Source organism: Myiozetetes cayanensis, unplaced genomic scaffold (assembly GCF_022539395.1).
Source record: "Myiozetetes cayanensis isolate MyiCay16 unplaced genomic scaffold, myiCay2020 scf5-8, whole genome shotgun sequence".
Classification (NCBI taxonomy): domain Eukaryota; kingdom Metazoa; phylum Chordata; class Aves; order Passeriformes; family Tyrannidae; genus Myiozetetes; species Myiozetetes cayanensis.
Window position 1 is genome coordinate 51,163,471 of NW_026087742.1, and position 27,933 is coordinate 51,191,403.

Here is a 27,933-nt window from a genome sequence, read left to right on the forward strand (position 1 = left end):
AAAGGAAAAAGCTTTCATAGAGAAAACATTTCCAGTCTCCAGAATGCAAAAAATGCAAAAATCATTTCATAAATAAATGTATTCATGATAATGTGTGGCTATATTCAGAATCTTAAGATGTGAACAAAATGTTCTCAACATTTCGTTATTAATTTTCCACCACCATTGTAAATTAGTTCTAATCTCTTTTTTTTTTTTAAAATTATATAATAGGTAACAGTATGTGTAATAATTGTCTCTCCACAGCTGAAATTGACTTTATTATCAATCAATGTCACAATAGTGCCATAAATATTTGTACAGTGTCATAGCTCTTAAATGATGTCACAGCAACACATTAGCATTATGTAATACTAAAGAACTGAGGGTCACTAAACAGTTTAGAGACTTTACATTTACTGCACAACTTTTTGGTCCCTTGGAGCCATTTGATACTATTTTCTTCTCCTAATCCACCCATGAATAAAAGAGAAATAATTTTGATATCTGCACCTGAGTTAATCGCACTCGCTGGTCTTGCTTTAAAATCAGTGGAGAAAACCAGCAACTTTCAGACCATTGTTCATCTCATTTTAAAGTGAGTGTCTAAAATAGGTCAGAAGCACTGTACCATGAAAGGTCTTATATCTGTCCCCTGACTAGAAAAGGAGCCTAAAAAGGATACATTACATATAGATGTCTCCAGTGTAGATTTCTAAAGTTAAGTGAGATTAATTCCATTAATACACTTTAAATCTTTATTTTTTTTCTGTATAAAATCCTGGTTACATGTGTCCAAAAGTACAGATAATGCTCCTACGAGCACCAGTGCTCACAGTGCTTGCTTCATCAAACATCCTAAGATTCTGCCAGAGCAGCACAAAACTTTCCCAATATATGTACACTTTAACACTTTGGGTCTCAGACAAAACACCATTGTCTTCAAGGTAATATTTTCTGAAGAAAATTAATTATTAATATCCTCAGACAATGTTATGATAAGAAAGAACAGATTATGTCACATAACTTCAGACATCTAAAAATTACAGATGTAAGACTGAGCCAGTCACTCTAAGTTCCCTTGATAGTAACTCGAAAGAAATTTGCACCTCCAAAGGGCCATCCATCTGACCTACCTTAGATACCAATCTCAGGATGAGAAGCATCATTCCCTTGAGGTGTCCATTTCTCTTCATGGACAATAAAGAAAGAAAAGGGCAAGATAGAGAGATTTAATTTTTTTAAAATGCCAAAATTAATGCAGATAAATCTTAAATCTAGGAGGAAAAACATTAGGCTACTTTATACAGAAAGCCTATAAGAATATATGAGCCAAGGAGCCAAATTAACCTGTGTTCAAAACAGAGAAACAGTACAGATTTTGGTGAATTTTTTAACATTTACTAGGCTCAATATATATTCAGTATAATTGACCACTCAAGAAAACTCAGAACACTGTAAATAAAAAGAACTTCTGCTCAAACACAGAAATAAAGTACACATATTTCATATAAAACCACATATTTCATATTTAATGATATGAATATTTTAAGAGTTCAGACTTAAAAAAATTTGATAGGCTCAGTTTACCTGCACTTTTAGAGTAATAAATTAACCCTTTTGATACTGGTGTCATACCTATAGAAAAGATTAGAGTCAACCCCCTCCCTCTATGTAGGAGACTTTTGATAAAGAGTCCCAAGATTAAAGCCAAATGCAGAACCTGGCCTACAATGAGTACATGTTCAGGGAAATTTCTTTTGTTTTATTCCAGATTTCCATCGTTCTAATTTGCTAAATTGGGCATGAAGTGGTTGGGTTATTTTGGCAATACTACCTTAAACATAAACATCACACCTTTATATAAAGTGTAATGAAATAAAAGCATTCTAGTAATAACAAACAATCCTCATATAGTGATATTTAAAAATCTACAATAAAGGATGATGCATGGAGAAAAAAGAAGGAAGATTTCTTATATTCTTCAGCTGGATGTTGCATAAGGTCAGGTTGGATGGGGCTTTGAGCAACCTGTTTTATTTGAAGATGTCCCTGCTCATTCCATGGGGGTTAGACTAGATGATCTCTAAAGGTCCCTTCCAGACTGTTCTGTGATTCTATGATTCGGTAAGTTAATATTTTCATAAATGTGTATGATTTTCTGTAGAGCAAACATATGCAATATCTGTCCTGAAGTCCATAGGAACATTAAAAAAATTGTTTTATGTCAGGCTTTCAAATGGTCTTGGTGTAATGAGACTGCTTTCTACACAGGTTGCACTACAGGTCTTTCCTCGCTCATTCTGGTCATATACTGACTTATTTGTACAATGCAAATAGTGTATCTGATATTTCACTGAAAAGAGACAGGATTTACTATGGTCAGGCATGAGAAAGGCTCACAGGACAGGAAAGAAGGGACACAGGAATAAGCAAGCACTAGAGAGTGGGAGAGCATCAGGGTAAAGCCAAAGACAGACCTCTGATGTGCAAAGGCACATCAGCTGAAGTACAAGACTAGTATCATCAATGCCTCAATGCATCAAAAACGTCAATATAATTTCATTTTAAAATACATTTAACTACATTTAGAATTATGATATAAATGTAATACCAACAACTTACATTGAAAAAAAATTTTCTTTTTAGTCCATTTAGATTTTACACTTTTATGTGATAGAAAGTTAATACTCTAAGAAGTTATTGAAAATACCATAGAATCATCTTTTTTAAAACTGTATTAGATAGGGAAAACATCTACAAAATTTTTCCCCCAGCCAAGTCATCTAAGAATTTATTTTAAAACTCCAGTGAACCCAACTCTGTTGGGTTGGAACCCAACTTGTTAGCAAAAAGCTACCCACAGTATATGGCCTAATGCATTGACAAAGGACAGAAAGAAAAGACTTTATCAAGACCTGGAACATATAGACTAAAGGAGATACAATATTACACTATGATTTCTGAGCACTGTAGGGACACTGGAACTGCACACAATACGAAAAAGATGATGCAAGACTCTATTTTGTTCGAGTTTATCAAAAGTTATATCAATGCTAACTAAATGAGACTATGAGTAAAATTTTCCATAGTGATAATCTTATTTCATTCTTTTTAAGTGTCCACAGGGGACATTAGAAGGAGAACACCAGGTCAGATAAGCCACAAGGCGGATACATTATAGTCATTTTAATGGTGTAATAAAGAAGACAGAGTTATGATCCAAAAGGTAGGAACTGAGCACAGAATTCCCCAGTCCAGATTGGTGCAGGAGCTGAACAGAGCAAGAGAAAGAAACCTAAAGGAAAGCAAGGATAAAGGAAATATTTGGAAAACATATCTACAGTAGACAGCTTAGAATTTAATTTTCAACATAGCACAAGTACCATTTATATGTAAAATGTGGGTTTTTTCTTACACAAGACTTAAAAGAATTCAACTACAACATTATTTCCATTTCACAAGTATCATGGCTTTCATGAATATTTCTTTTACTTTTTACAAAGTTATTGTATTCAACAGAATGGTCAATGGTCTCTCATAGTGAATAAGCACACAAAAGTTGTAGATTCAGGCTCCACACCTGGATGAATTGTTCAGCAAAATGCAGCTGGACTGTGGAAACCAGTTCTGTTAAATTCAGTGGGTGTCCCCCAAAGAAAGTAGCTGGGAACTACTTATTTTACTCATAACGCTTTCTTTAATTTCATCCTTCCTGTGCACCACTGAATCCAACAGGCCTCACAAACAACTTCCTATAATGTAGAAGAATTAATGAGAAAATGAAGTCAATGTACTGGATTAATGCTTTCCAAAGTCACAGGCCATTAAGTAGGTGCCCAGAACAATTTTCATACATGTTCTCTAATCATCAAAAGGTCCTTAGTACCTAAAAAATTACCTCAAGCACGATTTATTAATGCTTATCATTAACTTACTGCTATTGCATTCATTTTTTTGGACAGAAAGTTGCTGCCAATCAGTCTTAAAATAAGCTTAAAAATCTTCCTACTTTTATTAATATCAGTTAAACTGCTTATGATATTTGATGGCAGGTTTTGACTCTGAAATTAGAAAAACATTGGATGATGATATACCAGTAAGCACAAGACACAACTATAATGACAGGATTTGTTACTGTAAATGCTGGGGTATACTATCAAACAGAAAAATTCAGGGTGAGAGCTTATGAAGGAAAGATTTTAAGCATATTCTTCTCTTAAGTAATGTACTTTATTAAAAGTAATACATGTTTCTTATGATCATTGTAGAGGAAGTTATTCTCTAAAGGAATTTGAATACGTAAGAGCTGATGGTTAAAGACTTGCTGACACTGGAGAAAATCCGAACGTAAGGATTGGATGAAAAAATAGTAAGGACACTAGTACAAGAATGGACTGAATTGCATATGAAGGTTAGAGCAGAAAATTGGGGGCAATTAGTCTGGAACACTGCAGAGAGGCCATTGTGCCTGGCTAGGACGTTTGCTGAGACTGCAAATCACATATTTATTTATTTCTGCTGAACTAGCCCTCTAAGTAATAAAGTGCTACAAGGGCACAGACCAAGAACAGTAACATAATTCATGTGAAATTAAGTCACAGCAACCAGCTTATAGATAAATGGATAAAGAGGTACGTATTCTTCTGGCATAAATTGTGTGTAACGTCATTGCAGTCAATGGAATTGTGTCATTTTACATCAGGAGAAAATTTGTTCTACAACACAAGCAATAGTTTTGACAGTTATGTCCCATTTTCAGAAAAATCCCATTTGCAGCTTCTCGTTGATCTGTCCAGTAGTTCTGTCAAACGGTTAGAAAGGTCCTCCAAGAACTATAAAGGAAATCAATTTCCCTGGTGGTGATATCTGAAGACGAAGGTACGGAATGAAATTCTGACACTTTTTACACCTGGAAATTTCACTGAGCTCAGCAGTATCCTTTTATGACACACAAATTTGGTACATTGTTTCCTACAGTTTCTTGCCATTAAAATATCTGAATATTTGAGTATAATAATGATAATATGTGTATATTAATAAACATAATATCTCATAAATATAGATTATTGACAACAGCAGCACTGACATTTCCTCTATATATAGTTTGATCAGTAAAGGAATGAGCTGAGACAACTTGTCCAGATTGAACATTTAAACGGTTTTATTCTTTAAAGAAATTTCTATTTGTTTTCTTTAGGCATTTAGAAATTATTTTGTAGTTTACAGGAGTGATAATTCTTTATTTCAAAAATTCCAGAGATCCCCAAACACTCAAAAATTGAAATACTTGGCTCTGTACAGACATTGCAATTCTTTCATGCTCACATTTTGCTAATATTTGTTTCTTTTTGTTATCATTTTTTGTTGTTGTTCATCCTGGTATTTCGCAGGTAAAGAAAAAAGTTAAATCTCTTTGAGAAGACAAATGGATCTAAGAAGATAAACCTTACTTTTTATTCTAGAATATTTCCATATTTTTATTCATATATCTGACAAGTCATGGAATCCAACAGGAAAACAGAAATGCCTTTTACTAAAAGGGAAAGCTTTGTTCCAGAACGTATTAGTAATTTTCTAAATATTGTTACATATCTCTTCATGATCTTTCAACAAGCTACATGGACTTCTGAGAGTCTCTTACACTCTTTAAATTTCTTCTTTAGTCTGCTTAAACACAGATGAAACAGAAAGAGAATAAGAAAGTGTTATTTGCAGTGCTACTTGGATCACAGACAGATACTTACACTTGTGACAAGCACCTTTTCATCTTTTAGAAAACATGACATCTGTCCATACACTGACGTGTAACATTAATGACAGGATAACAGCTTACATTGGAGGTCTGGGGAAATTTGAAACTTAAAAAAAAAATGTAGCCTGCAGTGCTGAAGAATTCACACTAAATTTAGACTGTATACTAGTGATCTGCTATAAATATATTTTGGTGTGTCACTGTCACATTAGGCTACATCTGCAAAAGGACTTGTACACCTAGCACCGACACTGTGGCTTTACTATGTCGCTCAGAAGCCTTCTGGACTGCCCTGTTCATCTATAGGACACTGAAGACCTTTATTCCCTGTCTAGTGATCTCCATAATAGAGATTCTGATACTACTGTACTCCTTTATGCTTATACCCTGGTAAGGCTGTAAAAGGGCTGGCCTCACCAGGGACTTCCAGTATGGTCAACTCTCTTACCTGTTTGAACAGCATCACACAAAACACCTTTATCCAGTCCCTTAGTAGTCTCCTGGGACAGACTGAGAACTGAATGCTCACCTCTAACACTGGCCTCCTTTGAGACGACTACTCTATTCCTATGTTAAGAGTGGTTAGGACTCCTCTGCAGACTTTCCTATTGTTCAGTTTTTATTTGTCAGGTTTTGCATAGCAGTGTGCAAAAGTGGTGCATGGGGGTCTTATAGAAAAGAATTCTTGTGTCAAAGAAACAGGCATGTCTTCTTGAGTAAGGGTTTGATACCTTTCTCTATCCTCAGTTTTCAAAGAGCTTTACTATTTCATGTGAATCCCTAACTGGCTTGTAAGTTTCTGTGACACCTCTCTTTCCCCATGCATTGAAAAAAATGGAGAAAACACAATTTGTCTGCAGAGATCTTAGAAATTAGGTATTGCAGTACTTAGATTCTTCTTTGGATCCTTATAAACCTCCCTGATGACCTGGAAAAGAACAAAATTGTACTGCATTGATATCCTGCACAGCATCTGAATTTCAACATATTGCTACACACATAGAGATGCAGATTCAAGGTATTCATTTCTGATGGCCTCACATCCACATGGAGAGGTAGGTGAAATGTCATAGCTGTTCAGAAAAACTTTCTCTATCAGTGACTAATGCAACGGTATTTGTAAATACTAAAGGACTTTATTTCAAATCCTTTTCAAGTTAATGATAGTTTTCAAAGTATTAAATTGAATTCACCCTCTTGAAAGGTGACAAAACCAGTGAAGTTTCACCAGGTAGGTAAGTGATTTGGTAGCAACAACTTTTATCTATTTTTCATTTATATCAAAGGATCCAATCTCCTTTATAAACAAAGGAAAGAGTTCAAAAACCAGTGAAATGCAATCGCCCAGAGATGACATGCAGCAGATTTCCTCTTCTCCTTTTTTTTTTTTTTCAAATTTAAATTTACATAAAGCACTGGCAGTGGAAAAGAATCTATGAGGTGAGATAAATTGTCTGCAATTGATTTTTTTTTAATTCCCCTGAACACAGCAAAACACATCGTGAAGTTTCAGGGTGAACTACAGACAAAGTTTTAAAAAAGAGGAAGGCTAAATTAGGCCCTTAACACATACACAAAGTTATGAGAAAAATTAGTTACAAAAACACTGATCACTAGCTGTCTCAGCTAGGCTGAGAGCTGCTTGATAAGCAATTTATTTGGGTAGGGATATGTGACTGTTACTGACAGAGGTATACGCAAGGGAAGAAAAGGTGTTCTCCCAGTGAAAGGGTTTAAGATGTCAATAAAGCACATGTTTATGGCAGTGACATTAAGCAGTTGGGTGTGATTCACGATTTTAAAAGTGAAAGTCATTTAGCTTTGCTAATTACAATAACAGGTGCAAAACTGAAGAATTCTTCAACTATTTATGAGGTACAAAGTGTCAAGACAAAGCATTAGAACATTTAAGATCTGACCATCAAGGGTTTTCTATTAAAATAGTCTCCAGCAGAGTCCCACTAAAGGGACTTTAGAAGCATCCTCAGTCTTCCCTGCTCAGTCCCTCTCTTGCATTAAAGTTTTTTTTTTAGGTGCTGTTGGTCTTTCAGTTGATTGTTTTAGCACATTGGATGGGTGTTTGGGATGTGAGAGGCCTTGACTGGATATTGTGAATTAGATTCTTATATGCCTGCAGAAAGCTTGATTCAGTGAAATACAAAGTCCTTTCACAGGATGACCAGTTCACAAACCACAGATATCTCAAACAATTCACCTGAATTGTGACTTCCCATCCCTTATTTTCTGCACATGACACAAACATGAGAAAGTGGGCTGTGACCTGTGTGACACTTACAGGGGGTTCATACACAGATCTATTTTGTCCTACTTAATCTTCTGAAATTCACTGTTACACTTCCATTTCCTCTATAGATGTGAATCTGTTTTCAATCGCAACATATTATTCTGTACAAGACAGTAGATAAACAGATGGTTCTGTGGTGGAATATATACATCTGGTCACACTCCTACAAATACACCAGGGATGATCTGCACACGTTTATGCTTAACAGGACTTCGAAAAATCACCTATTTCTTTTGGCAGCAAGGGGTTTTGATTACTTTCTGAGTAAAATACAACAAAGTCATTACTCTGTTTTCTGAGGCACATACAGATAGAAAAATCTAGGAAAGTTACCCTCTGTCTAAGGAAGCAATAATTAAATACATAGTGAAGGAACTTAAAGATGTTTTTACATAAAACTGATCTCAGTTGATCTCACAGAATTACAAGTTATATTAAACAGTAGTGCAGGGAAAGGAAAGTCAAAGCACAATATCCATCAAAGTAGCATGGCAAGGTATATAAACAGCCATTTGATAGCTATCAAGCACTGGATGCCACTGCAATGGCACTGGCAATAAATACAATAAAATCCTGTAGTGGTTATCCACCATCATATGTCTGGCATTCTCATACTAAGTGGTACTGTGCATGCTGTGCTGTCCTTAGGGGAATGCAATTAACCCTGTGGAACCTTGTTGTTCTTATTGCTTCTACAAAGAAGATTTCCAGGGGAGCACGTGATTGAAGCCACGCCTACCTTCTGGAAAACACCTGGGAGTTGCTCATCTATTTTATAAGTAAGGGAAGGAAAGCAGTAGCTAGCAGATGCTCCCTCTGTGCCTGGGCAAGAGCACCTGGAAGTCAGATTTTAGTTTATACATCGTCAGTTTTCTACCTGCCACCTTAGCACAATTCTCTTGCCAGCAATTAGCTCTTGTGCCTTAAGAATAAAGACTTTAATGAAATCCACCATAGGAAAGAGCCCTTGTCCTTTCATTTTGCATCCCCATTGGTCAAACACTTTGGATAGGAAGGGCCTCTCTTCTGGGCTTTCTTTTCTGTTCCCTGTCCATCTTATTTTTGCCCACCTGCCAGTATATCTATATGAATAAAATCCATAGAAATATGCAATAGTTAGTGGAGATGTACTGGAGAATTTGCCACTGAATAATGCCATTTCATTAATTAAATTAGGCTGCTAATAAAGTTAATGATAGAAACAATAGTTTTGGCAACAAGCACGGAGAGCAGTGGAGAAGAATGTGATTGCTACTTGGATCATAATTACCTTTAAAATTGCCATTTTGACGTTCATAAAGCGAACACTGCTTTGAGGAAAGAGATTGCTTTCAGAGCTGCACAGATCAGTAACAACTACAGAATCCGGATAAAACAGGCTGCTTAAGATTCTGGATGTGAGTCATGCCAAATTTTGTACTCCGGAGGGCTCAGAAGCTCACAGCCGGCATCTTCTGGAAACGTGTCACCTTCGGTTGCTATTGATCACTAGCTACCTACCGTTGTGCTGGAGATTCAGCTCACCAGCAACAAAGTACTGTTGACACCAAGGGTGCTGCACAGCAGTGTACACAGCTTTTTGATGACTAAAGTCAAAAAAGAGATATCTTTGAATAAGGTCAGAAATTACTCCGTGATAACATGTTTTCATGTTATCTGTGAACACATCACCACAGCTCAGTTGACAGAGGTGAGAGACTTATCCAAAATACTGAGAAACAATCACATAGACTATCTTGTTTTTTAATACTGAAGAAAAGAGCTTTTTTCTCTTGCTTTTTTTAATCTTCATTTTTATTCAACTGAACTTGCACTGCTTTACTTCAATTTTACATAACAACACTTTGTGAAAAGTGATTTATTTTTAATGTATCAGCAAAATATTTCATAAAGGTGGTCTTTCTAAGCTAGCAAAAAAAATGGAAGTTTAAAATAATTTCTATTAAAAAAATGGTATGAGATAACTATACATGCAAGAAAGATGCAAGGTTGTGATAAATGGGATGTACACAAGCCACCAGAGTACATGCACACACATCAATTCAGTTCACAGCCTAGTCAATCTATGCACTTTCTGCTTAACTCCCTTCCTGGAAACTTGTCGACTGTTAAGACTTTGCATCATGTTCCCTCTTGAATTCAAGGTCCAAAACTTGGCTACAAGAAACTATTATTTTTTGATGTATTCACTGGAGGGAAAAACCTGTGCTGGTTGCACCTACCTATTCTCTGCAGCCCTTGAGATCATGGCAAGGGTCTGTTCAGTCCTCTGGCAGGCAGGAGAAAAGTCCTTCTGAGACCATCGCTTATCGTACTCAAGCAGAAAAAATAATTCATGCTTTGAGTAATTATCTGACTTTTGTTCCCTGAAAAATCCTTTACAAACCTACACATGTCCCTTAAAACAATGGTAAAGAGAGTATGTGGAAAAAAAGATGCTGAAGTCAAGAGAAAACACCATTACTAGACATATACAGAAAGATGATGCATAGATATTTTATCTCAGACCATTTGTGGACTTTTCTGAAGGACGTATCACCATGGACCTGGTTCTCTATTGTCTAAGTTTCTGCAGTAATTTCCCACATGGTTTCCTCCAATGTTAGCAAAAATCTTGTTCAATTTAGAGTAATGTTAGCACAGTCATTATCTAACTGGTTATACTTTGCAAGGGGCAAAGTTACTGAAAGACAGTATTTTTCTTTCCGGTATCAGCATCATTTTAGTGACCAGCAACTGACTGACTGACTCCAGTTTGCTTTTACAAGGGTATTTGCACTTTTAGTCAGATTTCTAATTTTCCAATGGCAATTAGGAATGCTTGGATAAAATTTATGTTAATGTCAGGCTTAGTTAAAATGTTTGTCCTGGAGAACATGCAACTATGGGAAACCAGAGAAGGGGGAATAAGGTTTTTAAAGTCTAAGGCCCAGTCTTAAATTTATGCTATATATTTACCGTAATGGAGGAAAGAAACACCGAGTTATTTACAAAACCTGGAAAGAACTGCAATCTGCTATTATAGGAGGTAAGGTTTAGCAGGCTTAATAAAAAGATATGCCCTTCAGACTGCTCTCAGTTTGTCCTATCATGTCTTTTTCCATCTTCAGCCTTATAACATTTTCTATGCCTTGTAAACTGATAGGAATTCATTCCTCAATGGCCATACACAGAGGTTAATAAGCTCCCAGCAGCAGCTGACTTGGCACTAGAGAAGAAATACTCTCCCCTACATCCAGTTCAGAAATGTTACCTTCATATCCCCTTCCCTGTTTTGGGAAACCTTTTCCTTTTTCCACCTCAGTTCTTCTGGATGTAGACTGGCAGTGTGGTAAGGTTTTCCTCTTGTCCTGTGTCTGAGAGGTTGTTCATTGTGCAAATTGCTGGTCAATGTGATGTGACACTGAGCCAGCCAGAGACATGAGGTAGGTGTGCCAACATTATTCCTTACATCAAAACACAAAATAGGGCTTTTAGTGTTAAAAATAATCATTCATTAGGTCAGAAGGTAGGATAGGGTAACTATTACAATAGTGAAAAGGATGATTTTCTGGGGAAAATAGCTTAAACCATTTGCAAACAAATCTTTCCCCTATCCACTGCGCATGTCCTTCCTTCTGACCTTGTTCTCCTTCCTGCAGTTTTCACAGCGATTGCAGCAGACTCCCTCTGACTGTCTCGGAAAGTTTCCTTTCTGTCACCTCTGTGCCTGTGCTCTCTGCTTTCTCACTGACTCGCACACCAGCTGCAGGCTCCCTGCCTGCTCCACCCTGCACTTGCCAAAGGTTGCCCAGCAAAGCCTCTAAACTCGCTCTTGGAGATAACACCACCTCTCTTTCCCTTCAGAGGGTGTAAAATCCAGGACAAAACAAAGCAGCAGCTTTTGACCTTGCTGTCCAGCCTAGCCTTTCAGAAAAACACCCTGCTCACAGAAACTGTGAACAAACAAATAACTCAGGCTGTTTAACATGTCACTGTGACACAGTGGTGAGCGGTAGGAAAGGCTAAAAGAATTTAAGAGATTATTAGAGGACAAGCAACTAATCCTGTGTGTATTTCTCTCACATTTCTTACATAGTAAAATGTCATTCACTTGTGCAGCCAGGAAGCAGAGAACTTGCTTGTTTAAGAAAAACAGATCAGAAAGGTAGTGAGGATTTTCATTCCTCAGAAGGATTCCTTCTAAGGTGATAAAAGAACATAGTTATCTATACTGGCACAAACAGCAAGATGTCTCTGCCTTGTAATATTAGAGCCAAAATATGACACTTTCTGTGCCTTAAATTCAATTTTTTTTTATCATTGGAAGACGTGTACAAATTCCACTATAAAATAAATGGTGCTTTGCACCGAGTGTTGAGAATGTTAGAGGTTAAAAATACTCTCTACCTTCTGCCTCATCCATGCCCTGTCATCTCTATATATTTTCATACATATGCAAGTTTATGCTGTAAAATGTTCCTAACAAGAATTTGCTATAAAAAATGCTATGCATTATACTTGATAAAATGCTAAAATAAAATGGAATCTAAAAAAGCTCTGAAAAATACCTTGGACAGCATAGGATGCTGCACTAAGAAATGTACCTCACAGGAAACTGCAAAACCCCTAAACTAAAGCATGGCACCAATCAATCCATGAGGAAAACTAATATGCATGGTGCGTGGGGATCATGTACTCAGTGAGCACATTCACATGATAAGACTTTTTATCATTCGAATGTGCTGCACCAGAAGGGAAAGGATAAAAAAGTACACTGTCACCAATTTGGAATGAGGTCTGTGGCAGTCTGCTGGAAAAGATGCCAACCATAAGAGGGGGAAAAAGAAGATGTCTAAACTGGCAAGACTTTCTAGAAAAAAACCAAACAAACTACTAAACAAAAAAAATGCACTTGAAAGAACAAAGACAATTGTTAATGACTTTTTTCTTACTACAGATTTTTTCAGTTATAATTCTTAAAAGATTTGGAGACAGTAAGTAATGTAAATGTTGAAATGTCCTCAATTTATTGTCTTTTTATTTTCCTACTCCTTGCAATTTAATACTGTAATAGGAGCAACATTGAAGGATTTTTTCCATCTTTCTCATTCTTCCACATCCTCAGTTCCTTAAACAGTCATGAAAGCACCAAAAGAAATATTAAGCCCTGTAATTTTTCTAGTATGCCACTCTTCCAACACTCAGTTTTCCTAAAGTTAAATACTCCTTTTTTCACCATTCTGAAGCTTTCATAGGCACAAAGTTACAATGATAAAAATAAAACCTAGCAGAGCTATCACTCAGTGCATTGAACCAAAGAGCACAAATAGGGCAGGAGTAGAAAAGAAAAGAGAACTTAAAAAAACCCAAACAAACCCCATCTTTTTCCAAATTAGTTCCCTTTAAAAATGCATGTATACATGAATTTTTTACTTGTGTCTTTTCTTCTAATTTGATCTTTACAGCAGTGAAAGAAAAATGCAATATACCACTTACTTCTGTTTTTGGCTTTACACAAATGTTTCTCTGTTTTTCAATAAATTCTACTCACAACATGTAAGTATCTGTGACAAAGACCATCCCCCTGGAGTGGTACAGGATGCATTGCTAAGCAACATTTTTTTTTAGTTTGCTTTGGTTTTGTCCTTTTGTTCTCTCTCAGAGTTCTTTCGGTTTCTTGCTTTCTTACCATGTGAATACAGAAGGAAGTTCCACTAGGGTCTCTCTCTGCAAATAATATGCTATGTAAAGGATTCAGATTTCAGAAAGCCCATGCAGAAAACCATGACATTTTTTAACTAACTTTGAATCTGTTATGTTCAGAGGCAGAATCCCACTGGCAATTGGAAATACAAATTCAAAGTGTTTCCACTCTAGATTACCATTACTCTCTGGGTGGATGGATCTGCTGTAGTCTCAACTTCAGAGCAGAAAATTACTTACTTTCTACTTTTTTCCTTCCTCTGCACTTTGTGTTTTATTTGTAAAACAAATCTGAGCACATAGGCTAGAGGGGAATCACAGAGCACACCAGAAAGGTCCCTAACTGGGAGATCAACAGTGAGGACTTGAAGACGTGCTAGAGTATGTCAACCAACTGTTGACACAGCCACAGCTTGTCTGATCCTCACCTAACTAAAGACAGAACATATACAAAATAAAGTTCCTTATATTGTTGAAAATCAAGCATTAGCCTGAAGTCTAAATGTGTATCTCCATACTCAAAATGTTTGAAAATTATTAATGGATATATATGATCTAAAATTGACAACCTGAACAGCAGGAATGCAAACACTCTCATGTTTATATACCTGTGGTGGTGCAAAGTAGTCCCAGCACAGCATACTTTGCCAAAAGTTAAAAACACAATATCAAACTCAGGTGCTTTCCTTAAAGAAAAAAAAAAAAAACAGTTTAGGTTGGTTTGGTTTTATTTTTTTTTTAAACAGGTACAAACTGCTTCTAAAGCTGCCGTTTGAGAATATGAAGCTTTTCATATATGTGTTTCATCATAACATGTCTTCCTGCCTTACTCTTTTATTGAGACCTGCATTTCTGTTGATCCCGGTGTTAGGTGTGACATGGCAGTGGTTTCAAGTAGGTTTGCAACTGACCAGCAGCAGTCTGAAATGTTTCCAGATGTTTATGACAAAATGCATCTCTACAGACAAGGAAATCTTATATTGGTATGATGCTGGCAGCTTCAAGGCAACCTTGACATAAATTTCCTGCAAACATATTCCTGCCATTGCGAGCTGTGCTATCCTATCAATTCAGTGTGATTATCTAGTCCAATACCGGGAATCCACATTTAATAGATGGTTCCAGCAGCAATCCTCTGACACCATCAGCTAAAGCTTGTTCTCTCTATCTTCTTTACCCTCATCTATATTGCTGTCTGTAAGAGTTTCCCAGTTCCATGAATTGGTATGTAAGGGCAGGTATTTGCTTCATAAACTCCTGCTGTTTCTCAACTGTTTGCCAGTGCAAAGGAGGATTTTCAATACGGCATGTAATTAACTATTACTGAGAAAGTAAAAACTAAGTGTAGCAGAGAAAAATGTGATTTGTCAGGGTTGTTCCTTCCTACCGTTTTTTAAATTGCACCATGTCTCTCCCAAAAATGAATTCATGAAAGCCTACAGTATTTTTACCAGTGAACTATATTTGTGGAAATGGAAATTCCTGGCTGCCCTCCAGAAAAATAAACTCTCTCTGAACAGAAATAACACCTCAACATTCCATATAACAGTAGTGCAAATAATATAGGACACTTAGCATGCTGATAGTTCATGGACACCCCTTCTCATTTTAACACAAATATTCATTTGTAATGAGTTAACAAAACTAATTTTGAGCAAAAGTTACATTTTGGGAAGTAGTTACACCAAGAATTTCAGATTTCACACTTGGAGCAATTGTATTTGTGTGATTCTTTCCACAGAATCCATTTTTTCAAGCACTGAAGGTATTTGGTGGGGACAGCCTGAGACACTCTGGCAAGTGCCTTTAACACTGAACTATATCACCCTCTAAGGGCACCAGAGGTCAAGGCATTAGACCACTGACAACTTGACAAATGTACAACTTCACTGTAATACTGTCAAATAACAGCATGTATAAAATGTAAATATTCTCATCAATGCTGCAATTAAGCTTAAAAATATTGTTGTATAACCACCAATCAAAAATATTGTTTTAATTATAAAAAACTTGCATAGATTTTGCTCTCTTTCTCCTTTTGTTTCCTAATTCATATCCTTTCTCTTGGTGTTGCCTATATTTCTGCTTCAATCTTGGCCTTTGTGACTATAGTCCTTTCCTTTTTTGTCAGAATATGCTTTTGCTACCTAGTGCTTCCTAAATGTGTATCATCTCTACAGCTAAATTGCATAAAGCATTACTTTGCTACCAAAAAAAAAAAAGAAAAGTATCTACTACAAGAGATTTCATTCTACTAGTTGATGCTCCCATGGACTGCTTCCATTTCCCCAGTTATTTCAAGATAGGAAGTCCATCTGTTTGCTTTTTTCACTTCTTTCCTTAGAGTTCACACTTTACCTCCAGATACCCTGCTGGAGCAACTGTCTTCGTATACCAAAACCCTCTGGAGATGTATAAACATTAGTGAGCATGTTAGAAGCACTAATGTGCAGAAACTTACCCTCTATTGCGTATGCTGCCTCTTGAGCTCTGTCCAGAGAGCAGTCAGTCTCACAGTGCCCCTCCATCTGAAAACAAAAGACAGTGGATGATAGAAGAAGGGTTCTGTGTAACTGCATCAACACGTTTTTTTCCTCCTGAACACATTTACCAGGCAAACACCCAAATATAGTGGAGCTGTGCCTAATGAAGCATCTCCCCCTGTGGGACTGTGGTCTCTGTCTCTTCAGGAAGAAGCCCCGGATGATGTGCACTTCCCCCATCCCCTCTACCTTTGTCCCTTATAACTGGATGCACGATCAGCTCTGTTGGTCTTACATGAGAAAGTAAGGCCTTTTGATTACACTGGTGGGTTTGAAACAGTATTTTTAATTCTTTTACAGTTATTATTTTTACTTGATTACAATTAAGATCGTGTTCCTATTGTCCTTGTCATGAAAGTTTATGAGAGAGTCACTAGACTAGGAAAAGTGTCAGTTTACAGTTATCCTCTTTCCTTTAGCTCAATTTCTGCAAGTGTTTGCAACTTTCCTTGTCAGACAGTAATTCACTGGATGCAGTAGAGTTTTTAATTACCTCAGTCACCATTCTAATACTATCAATACTCCTATAATATGTACCCAAATAAATATAAACTTATTGTTGGATGTAAGTGATGTCAACCTTCAAAATGGATGGTCACTTCAATTATAACAGAGTCATAAAAGGAAGATTGCTTTTCGCCAGTATCACACTTTCAAAGATTACGTTTAAGTAGTTAACCTGACAGCTTTACGAAAACTCTGTTGTAATTAAATCCCTGTATCATGTCTTGTTTGATTTTATTTCATATTACACATTTTTTTCATTTAATTAACATTAAAGCCTCATTTGGAAATGGTATGTTTTTAATGCAGCTCATTTGTAAAACAGATAATAAATTACACCTTAATGCTCCCATCACATTCAAATTCTACTCTTGCCAGACACATGATTGAATTTAGACACAATCTTAGATATTTCAGTTTTTGAAAAACAGTATGAAACTGTAACAAGCAGGAGATATTTCAAAGATTTTGTTTCCTACCATAGGTTCTGTAGATTTGTTTGATGAATTAAAAATTGTTATATCCTGGGATTAGTTAGGTTTTAAAAATACTTTTTATAAACTTCTTAGTGTAATGTGACATGTTACAGTAAGCAAAATTAGCTAATGGCAACTATTTAAACATTTATTGGTCAAAACTACATGATACTACAAACTTTTTCCTTATTTTCTATTATGGCAATTTGTCACCTTAACAGAACTAAACACAAGGTTTCACACTAATAGTGGGGTTTTAACGCTTAATTTCTTTAAATGCCTGTGATTAAATGAACAGCCTTAAGGCACCCAAGTATTTTGTTGTGACAGTGTGTTAGGATTTCAGGCGTCCCAAAAGCCAAGTATTCAGTAATATTTATACATACATATATATAAATAAATATTACTATAGCAACTGTTTGGCTTTCACTTTGCTTGTCAAAGCCTTAGCAGAAAAGATGCTGGTTTGGGGCTGACATGCAGTATTTAAAAACAGCCTCTAGATGCCGCTGTTTACTGCATTTAGAAGACGGGCGGCAGTTGAGAAAGAATAGCTGTAAATTGAACGAAATGCATTTGACAAGTATTGCTTGAGCCTAAGCCTGCTCTCTTGACGTCAATAGCCAAGATTTCAGCAGTTTCAGGGAAAACAAGTAGAGCTTCTATATTTATCCGTAAAACTAAACAAAAAACCCCTTCTCTTCACCAAATAAGACTGCTCTTTGAAATACAATTAAATAGTTTTCATTGCATCCTGAGCTATAAAATGTACCATAGGATTGCTTCCTAATTACAGAAACTCCTTCTTACATACACACACACATACTTAATTATTCCGGATGTCTTTGTTTAAGAATGACACTGTATAAATATTAATATTTTTTTTCCCAACTATGCTTTGTTCCATGGTCTAGGTTCATTGTAGCATAATAAATTTGAGTTTATTAGATCAGTTGCTTCTATTTAGATGTAAATTTCTTCAAGGAGGATTAATTACTCTGTAATTCTGATTTTTTTTTTTTTAATTAGGAAAATGGAGACATTATCTGACATTTCTCTAACTAAAAAGAAAAATAATGAAGAACACCAAACTCCAAAGAAACTTCCATTGTGCCTCCATATCACAGTTCACAGAACATAAAAATTTTGTAAAGTGTCTGGGTACTTTTTTTGGGACTTGAGTTAGGTTAGGTAAAGTTCCAGGAAGCCATTTAGTGATTGAAATGCTCATGCTCAAGTTGCATATCCCTCACAGGAGCACCTTGGTCACCTCTAGAACACATGTGAAGAGTATAGAATTCCAGAGTGCTACGTTTCAGAAATGAATGAGGCCACTCTTCCCTTTAAACCAGTCAGAGAAGGAAGAATGTGACTACCATGGTGATTTATCCACAAGCACATGAAGAGCATGTAGTTGCATGGAGAGATATTTTGAATGACTTTCCTATTTTCACCTCCCAACAGATTCTCTTAAAGATACAAGAGAGTCCTGCTTAGGAAACTGAAAGTAACTATTAGTAGGAATGTTTTTGAATTACATGTTATAGACCTCTTAGAAATGATAAACAAACCACCAAGCGGACTTGAGTCACTGACTAGAAATTCGTGACAGTTCTCTGATGAAAGAAGGAGAGCCAGAGGCTTTTTTCATTTGTTCAGTGTGACTCAAGTATGCACCACCCTTCCATCAGAAAACCTGCAACTCACTGATTGCTCTTGGCTTACTGACAGTATGGAGGATTTTCTTCAATGACAGTTTCATGCAAGGGACATACTCCAAGTTCATGGAGAAAAGAATGTAAGCCGAGACTCTCCCTTCAGTCTTTCCACTATGTTTGGGAGTCTGCATTCACACACACATACAACCTGTTAAAGCAAGACTTTAATCATATTATCAAGATGAACAGCATCATCAGGAGACAGTTAAGATATTTTTTCAGAAATTAGGAGTTGTGATTTTGAGTCTATAAAGACAAAAACTGAGTAAGGGTCTTCTGGGCTAAAGGAACACTAAAATCATTTAAACGTGAGTTTCATGGTTGTGCTTAAAAATAGACTAAAACAAAATTCACTGGTTTACACAAAGTTTGATTTTGTAGGCAGGCACTGTCTTATCCCATGAGAAGAGGAAAAGCATCTTATTTGTAGATCTTGTAATGGTTTGAGATGTGTTGCTTATGTAGGCCAAGAGTAAGAGGTTTTTGAAAAGCCATAAAAGTACAAATTCAGCTTCTCAGAACTTTGTAAATTGAAGCAAGTTGCAGACAAACTTCCTCCAGTTTGACGACATTAAAGTTCAGACTTTCAGGATTGCAATATAAGGTAGATAGCTATATATTGTCCATAATTTACTTGAGACAACTAATATATTTTTGGACCTGTTTTTTGAGACTTTTTTAAGCACATAGCTTCTTAATGGTCTTCCAGTATTATGCAAGATCTGCTGCACAACAAAGCAAGTTGTATCAGTGTTAATGAGAACAGAATTTGTGACAGTATACTTTAAATTGGGGCTGCCTTAAGCTAAGTGGAAACACTGACATAATCATTTGTAATGCTAACTAGAAGAATGTAATTTAAGAAAGAATTATTAAAATGAGCCTCACGTCTGTATTTAGTGGGGAGGATCTGGGTTCTAAAAGTTACCTCCTCTTAATAATACTAAGACATGCAGGTCCTGATCTTGAAATGAGTTCCATATGCCTTAAAGCCCATGTTCAGCCACAGCATGCTTCTGCTTCATGACCAATTTTTAGTTTTCCACTTTTAGGAGAACTGAAACATATGGACTTCTGAAAGAGAACCATTAGGTTCAACTTCTGTAGGCTGACTGAAAGCCTATATCCACTAATAAATAAAAAATAAATAAAACAGAAAGATTACTCTCTAGCCATAGATGTGTCTCTGCCAAAGAATGCCGAGCTTTGGCCAAAGCTCTCACCTTATAATATTTTACATTAAATATTTCTAACCAACAGATGGGTCTGGCTGAGGAATACCTGGATAGTTGTTCCATGGAAAAAGTATAGAGCATTGAGCCATCAGAGACCAAAGTGGGGTGACAAGCTCTTTTGTAAACGGAATGGATTTTCACTCCCATTCAAAGGTTTATATTCAGGATCAAATACTAAATGGGGAAGAAAATGGAAAGCTCACAACTCCACTGGTTCTCTCATAGTAGTATAGGTATGTGCACAGAGAAAGATTCTTGCTATACCAACAGTAAAATACATGTGCCTATACATATATATATATGTTCACTTAAATGGAATCATGTTAATAAGAATTTCATAGTTTGCAGAATAATTTTTTAAACATTTATTTCTATCAGTAATGGAAAGCATATTATACTGCTGAATACAACTGCCTCTCTCGCTGCATATGCTGAAGTCCTCTGGTATTCACGTTATCAGGAAAATAAAGCCTCTTCAGTAAGACCTCCTACATTTTTCAGTCAAGAATCTGCTGAACAGTAATGTAAACCAGACAACAGATAAGTTCACCTTTGAAATTACTAGTGTTCAGTACATGAAGTTTACTAAACTATGCAGGTGTTTTGGGGGGTTGACAGAACTGCAGAAGAGACAAGAAAAAAAAAGGGTTTGCAATTACTACTCCTCACTGTTATGGTATCAGAGTAGTTTTAGAGTGACTGGTACACTTTGTTATGCCTGAAAGTAAAAGACCACCCAATTACAATAATGAGATAAATGTATAATTTTGTATTACACCTTCATGTGTCTTCCCCTACCACCACATGCATTTCACCTGAGCGTTCAGTCCAAGAAAATCTGCTTTCTTTTTCTATTGCACAAATTTACTGTCTTCAGTGACAAATAGTTACATAAGTATATACTATACAGAGTGTCTAAAGAGAACTGTGACTAACTTGAGTTACTGTTTCCCAAAATATTATCTTGGAAACAAGTATCCTCTCCTCATCACCTCTTGCCTGAGGTTTGCAAGCACAGATATAAGCGAATCAGAGAGAAGGCCTTTTGTCTATCCAAGCTTTAAAAAGATAAAGGGGAAAGACGGAGATATGAAAGGGAATCTAAGAACTGATCCCTGTAAATCCATCTGAAAATAACAACTTTCTGGCCTATGTCAGAATGAACTTTGTCCGGAAAAAAATGTGGGACTTTGAAGCTATTCCTAATGTTCCATTTTTCAGATTCTAAGGTATCCTCTATGGGAGAGATTTTCCTTGCTCACACAATCTGAGTCTACCCAAGCCCAGGTGCTGGGAATAGGGAGATGGGTGCCTTATTAGGCTTTGCTGTGGACCACTGTGGCACCCTCCTGCCTCTGTTAGGACTAAAAGCAATCTAATCTACCTGTCTAGACAAGGCTTTGTGCTGGTCTGATCCCTTTCTTTGGTGCTGCTTGTGACATCCAGAAATTTGACAAGGAAAGCAATTATTGATCAGTCTGAGGTGTGTTTTGCTGTGATAATTGTCTAAGCATGACTGAGTGATGCCCCTATAGATAGGTGCTTACTTATTTCCTGAGGCATGTCGTCCTCAGAGCGACAGAAACATTGATAAGAGAGAGGACAAAATGACTAACTTAGATGGAGTTTGTGTTGAAACATCTGCTGCTTGTCAACATGGGAGGCAGAAGCAGTGATTTATTAGTAATAAAAAAGGAAAACCAATGAAAATCTCTGTCTTATTCTTTCCCTATTTTCTGACTAAGAATGCCCAGGAAGTTCCCCTGAAGAGAAAATACTGCCCCATTATCTGTATATTTTTACTTTGCCTACATTATAACTTATCACATACATGGTAACACATTATTTAGTTCAAGACTTTGAGTACCTTCTGCCTATTAAGGAATATGGACAATAAAGTCACTAAATGCAACTGTGAAAATCTATGGACAAGTCAAATTGTGATCATCTAGATTTTTTTCCTCTTGCATAGAATACAAATATTTTTAGAAAATTGAACTGAATGTAAATTACTGAAAAGATATTTGGTAATGTTTCCTATTCTCTGAATACATAACAAACACAGACCTGTAATTTTTCCTCATTGTTTTCATGAGAGTAATTTCATTTGGATTAATCCTTTCTTTCAGACTCAGCTCTGCATGAGCACTCTGCAGAATTCTGGCTTCCACATAAAGAGAAGCTCTGAGAGAAACTGGCCTCCAGAATGCCAAAATTGCTTCCCCAGAACATGGTGGCATGTACAGTCAGAACATTGTTGCCCATAGGAGGAAGGTACACACCTTCTCTTTTACAGCTTTTGAGCTCTGAAGAACAAAGGGTCTTTGAGAATCACAGCCACGCCACTGGGCCATGGAAAAGGGATGTGATGGAGGAATCTGTGCTCTTCCCTTCCGTGCATATGCATAGTAAATAGATGGGCATCATCTGCTCAACAGTAGGGTGTAGCTTTTGTAGTATTTCTACCACCAGAACACACTCCCCAAAAATAAAACCTCAAAAACATAGATGCCTTGGTTTAACTGGAATATTAAGAAAAGCAAAAGTATTAGAAATTAGAAGAAGCAATCATAACAGCATGATGCTTTTAAACAGAAATTAGTCATCTGTCTGCCTGCCTCTCTGTAATTTAAAGAATGAAGATATGTCTATGTCAAACGAGTTGTTTTTTTTCCCCAGAGGACATAGAGTTTAATCAAGCCTTAGTAACCTTTTGTAAATGGTGAGGCATGACTGACATCAGAGTAGGATTGAAAAAGAGAAGATATTTAGGTTCAAATCCAGATGTAAAGATGTCAATCTCACTAATGCAAGTTAGAGTGAGTATATATATTGATTTAAACTGAGCGTTTTCTACTTTCTGTGCAATCAAGAAGTAGGTCAGAAGTTGAAAGCAGAAAAACAAAGTAAATGCCTGTCCTGGTAAACCACGACAATGCCTGAAGGAGGTCTCATTCTATATTTTGGGTCTCATTCTGATCCTGTCAACATTGCATCAGCACAACTCCATCTATCAGATCTACATTACCGTTTTGATGGAAATGAAATGCCTCAGTAAAGCTTTCTTCAGACATTTTTTCATCTGAATACCTTTAGACTTCCTTTCTTTTTCTGTATTTTTATTTGTTCCCTTTTTAAACAATAAAGCATCAATAAGCCATCAGGTTATTTGCAGGTTTTGGAATATTTTCACCTTACTCAAAATCACATTGGTTGGAATCTGCTTCTGTGTTCTGATTCATCAGGTACTTCCATTGTAACAGGTGACATGAGTGTAGCAAAGAACTAAGCGTTTTTTTTCTCCTGGTGCCACGTGCAATTACATCTATTTTAAGTGGTCTGATAATTACATTTTAAACAGCACTTATTATTCTCTTTTAGTTATATCCAAATGGATTTTTATTGTTATAGTAAATAGTTACTAAAGCCCTCTGAGGGAGAAAAAGCTCCACACATTTTCAAGCAAACAATTCAAGCCTGTACATTAATCTCTACCTTTAAACAAACAGCAATAATTAATGGGAGTTGGGCACCTTGCTGTATTGTACAGTGACAGAGATTAAACACTGGCACTGCAAAATGCCAGTTTTCAGCTTGTGCATTTGTAGACCCTTCAGAGCCACGAACTGACATTTGCAATCTTTGTCAGTCAAAAAAAAATGGCAAATTCAGTTAAATTTAGTTCTGCCATTCAAACGGAATGAAGGTCATCACCTGCCCCTTTTGTGATTTGATTATCCAGGGACTGAGTTTATTTTCCTGAAGAAAGATACATTAAAAGGGCCCAATTCTGCAATTATTGCTCCATCTCAGCAGTTCAATTGGTTTAAATTATTAATCATTAACTGACTTAGCTATTGTTTATTTAAGAGTACAGATTAATATATAGTCCTGAACTGCTTTTTTTCCTTTCCTAGAGCTCTCACAACCATTCTAAAAAACAATTAAATACACTTTGAAATTACAAAAATTAGTATATTAAATAAATATAATTTATAATTCAATTACTGGCTTTTTGAAATGCTATAGTTATGTATCATTTACATTACCCAAAATATTTTGATTGACTTCATTTGGACTACTTATGTAAATAAAGACTCCAGGTCCAATCCTTCTACCCAAGAAGAGAAGGAAACTCTGAAGCAAGCTCCTGAATTCCAAACCATTATGTGCATAAAGCCAGGACCAAAGCATCATGCTTGCAAGGAGAAACATGCTTGACATGCTCCACAATCCTCTCCATATGCTGCTCCTGCCTTTATGGCATTCCCATCTCATCTTCACTGACTCCCTGAAACACTGGGGTTAGGAGTGCAGCAGATTATAAGCACCACTTTTTGACCCAGTACTTCTTGTAAGAAGTGGGTTTCCTGAGGTTACTGTGAGAATCAATTGTGGCAGAAGCCCAAGTCAAGGACACAGCAATGTCAGTGCCAGTTAAAAGAGAATGAATGTCTGACCTTGTGGAAGTGGACTACTTCATGGATTAAAAACCATCTGTAACAGGGGGAGTCTTCACTTCTTTGCCTGCCACACTCTTAATCTCTTCTTCTTCCAGAGACAACAATGTAAAGAACACCCTGAAAAACCTCAGCAGGACCACTAATTTGGCCTTGAATATTTCCTATTGCATATGGGACCAAGGATATATGTACCAATGATTTAAGCAGCATTCAGAAACAAGATTTCTGAGGATAATATTAAGGATTGCTAAATGATTAGCACATAATCTGCTATCTGAACACAGTGGATTTTAGTAATGCATTTTTTCACTATGCTGGACTGAAGGGGGCATCCTATAGGTGCACCACAGGTCAGGTTCCAGTGTTACAGTGCTACGGCATGAAATAAGAAAGCTCATTCATTAGCATATGAATCAGCTCTCCACAGAAAGTGGTAGAACTGCAGAAGAGGAAAAGCCATTTTGCTTTAATAATAACAGCCTGTAAGAGGCAATCCCAGGTACAAAATGATCAAGTGACCAGAGCCAGTTCAGTGAAGAATGACAGCATTTTATGCTCAACACTTCAAGATTAAAGTCTTTAGTTAGCAAAGCATAATGTGAATCACTTTCATGTATAATGCATTGTGTGAGCCCATAGCCACTATGATACAATGTAAGCAATTCCATTTAGTGCAATTTGACTATAGCTAGTACAGAATAATTGGAGTCAGTTTCTAGCATGCTAGAATTTGAGTCAAAAACGGTATGGAAAAGAATTTGATACATAATAATACCGAGCTGCAGATAACAAGTAATGATGTGGATGGATAGTTAATATTCTATACTGTGCAAGTCATCTTAATAGGTTGTGATGTGATTATGAGTTCAGTGTTCTTACACACAGACAAAAAGCTAATACATCACAGCAGAAAGGTGACTATTAAGAAACAGTATAAATAATGACACAGAGCTGCATTGGAGGAGAGTGTAACACCAAATACTGCAGTTTTCTCAAATTTAAGAGTGAGGGAATAAACATCTACTGGAGGATAAAAATGGCTACTCAAGAGAACACTGGACATATTTCAGAGCAATTTCTCATATTTCAGAGGTGGCGTTAATGCTACACTGGGCAACTCCAACTCCTTCTCAGGAACTCAGCCCTTTCCATTCTTTTTCTCTCATTATTAGAAGCAGTTGTGAAAGTTCTCACCTCTTTGATACTCTGGGCCTCAATCCTTTGTGCAAATACTACGGTTTGAAGACCTGCCCCTTCCATGAGGTTAATAATGTATGATTAGCTAAAGAACTACAGTGTTTTAAAGCAAGTACATAAACATTAACATGACAGATCTGCATGTAAACATCTTTGGCTTTCTAAAATTACTACAGAAAACGGCAAAAATGTGCTATTATTGCAACTTGTGACTGCGTTCGGTTTAAAACCAATGGACACTAGTTTATTGACTTTTTTTTTTCTTCCTAACTTTACATGAGTCTACCCTGTGTACCTGAGAAGAGCTCATTTATGAGTATGTGCTAATCGGTTCCGACTACAAGTTTAAGTCATCCCTGAGCAAACAGAAAACTATTCAGCTTAGCAATAAAGTTAAATAATTATTACCAGGCTATGTGATGTGACTACAATGTGACATTGAAATGACTATGGCGTGATTAGAATAAGAATGTTATATGCCTGAGATGTTACTAGAATGAGGCTATAAAATGTCTGTGATGCTATACTGCTGTGATATGACTAGTGTCAGGAAAAATGTGTGCATTATTAATGCATACATAAACATGCCGTATTTCAGAAGTAGACTGCATTACACAGAATGCTAGTAGTTCTAATTACCTTCTTTATTAATGGCTGTTCTGCTTTGTATTTTAAAAGGTAAAAGAACTGTGTACTTCATTCATTCATAGAATTTTTTTTCTAAGGTTTGGCAGTAAGGTTGCTCCTTCATGTCACTTGCTTGACTTTCAATGCCAGGGCTCTAGCCATCCTTCCTGTATTACATAATGAACATTCTTCTTGAACTATTATTAGATTCAGTTCCCTTTTCTAGTGTTACTTGATATCATCAAAACCGGGATCAATTTTTTTCCATGTGTATCTGTAACAGAAGTCTTTTGGAAACAAATACAAAGCACAGCAAAACTAAGAGCGTTTAATCTTTACACATCATGGGATTAGAGGATGTGCAATGTTCACATACAGCGTCTGCATCCGTATGACTTGCAAGGATATGTACATTTATCAGTATGCCACACAATTCCAAGCCATGCAAATTACTGACCTCTGACAGGTGCAAGTAGCAAGTTAACAGTGCGTCCTACATGCAGATACATATGGGAGTCTAAGGGTAGGAGCCTGCGTCTGAAAATGTAAAATCTTCAAGGTAGAACTTGGATCGTTAGCTCACAACGCTATCAACTGAAAATATGCAAATCAGATAGCACCACATAAAGTCAAATACTGATGTTATCTTTGTTTTTTTCTACACAGATATATTTGGAAGGCTTAAACAGAACCAGAGGCCAGTGTGGCCACACACCTGGGCATACTAAATTAGATAGGTTCTGTCATACAGCTTGTAAGTTCAAGCTGAGAAAAGCTAGCAATAAAAGCACAGTCAAACGAAGGTTCATTCATGCTTCAGAAAACGTTGAAAAAGGCACTACATATAATGCACTGTAATCATCTTCTTGTCACACTTTTGAGGTCACTCATATCGTAATACATTGGCATTTTATTACAGTGTCTTCTAGGCATGTGATGCTTCTTTGTGGCTAGCTGGGTAATTTACCTGTGTCATTTATGGGGAAAGGGAAACGATCACTTTTATTATTTATCAAACCACAGAGAGGAGGAATCTTTTCCAGTTCAATGTTTAAGCAGACAAAACCCAGACCAGCAGAGCAGCTCTCTTCCTCCCTCGGCGAGTGTCTCGGCTGACCCTTTGGGAAGGGGAAGGAGAAAGGTGTGCAGGCGTAAATGGGAGCCGAGACACAACTGGAGTCAGAAACGCCTGAATAATAGATGAAAGGGCATGTATTAAATATAAGGCCGAACCGGGCGGAGGAGGGTCGGGGCAGGCGGTTGCCTCCGACCCTGCGCGGCGCCGCCGGCGGCCCCGCGGACACCGCGCTCCGCTCCGCGCCGGGCCCGACACCCCCGCGGGCGGCGGCGCTGCCCGCTCACCGCGCCAGCGGGACCGAGCGCGCACTGGGGCAGCCTCCCCCTTCCCCCTCCCCAAAAAACCAAACAAAACCACACCACCAACCC

The 27,933-nt window shown here is 36.9% G+C and overlaps 1 long non-coding RNA gene across 2 annotated transcripts; it reads right to left on the bottom strand.

Moving 5' to 3' along the window:
• Positions 1-265: 265 nt before the first annotated feature.
• LOC126648469 (uncharacterized) lies at positions 266-27,908 on the bottom strand. Of its 2 annotated transcripts, none has more exons than XR_007630813.1 (4): positions 22,483-27,908; positions 16,186-16,252; positions 14,333-14,410; positions 266-1,169 (listed from the first exon to the last, which is right to left on the bottom strand). It is a non-coding gene; the product is annotated as an uncharacterized LOC126648469 (long non-coding RNA). The 2 variants fall into 2 exon arrangements; XR_007630814.1 differs by lacking the exon at positions 266-1,169 and adding an exon at positions 5,102-6,662.
• Positions 27,909-27,933: the final 25 nt, after the last annotated feature.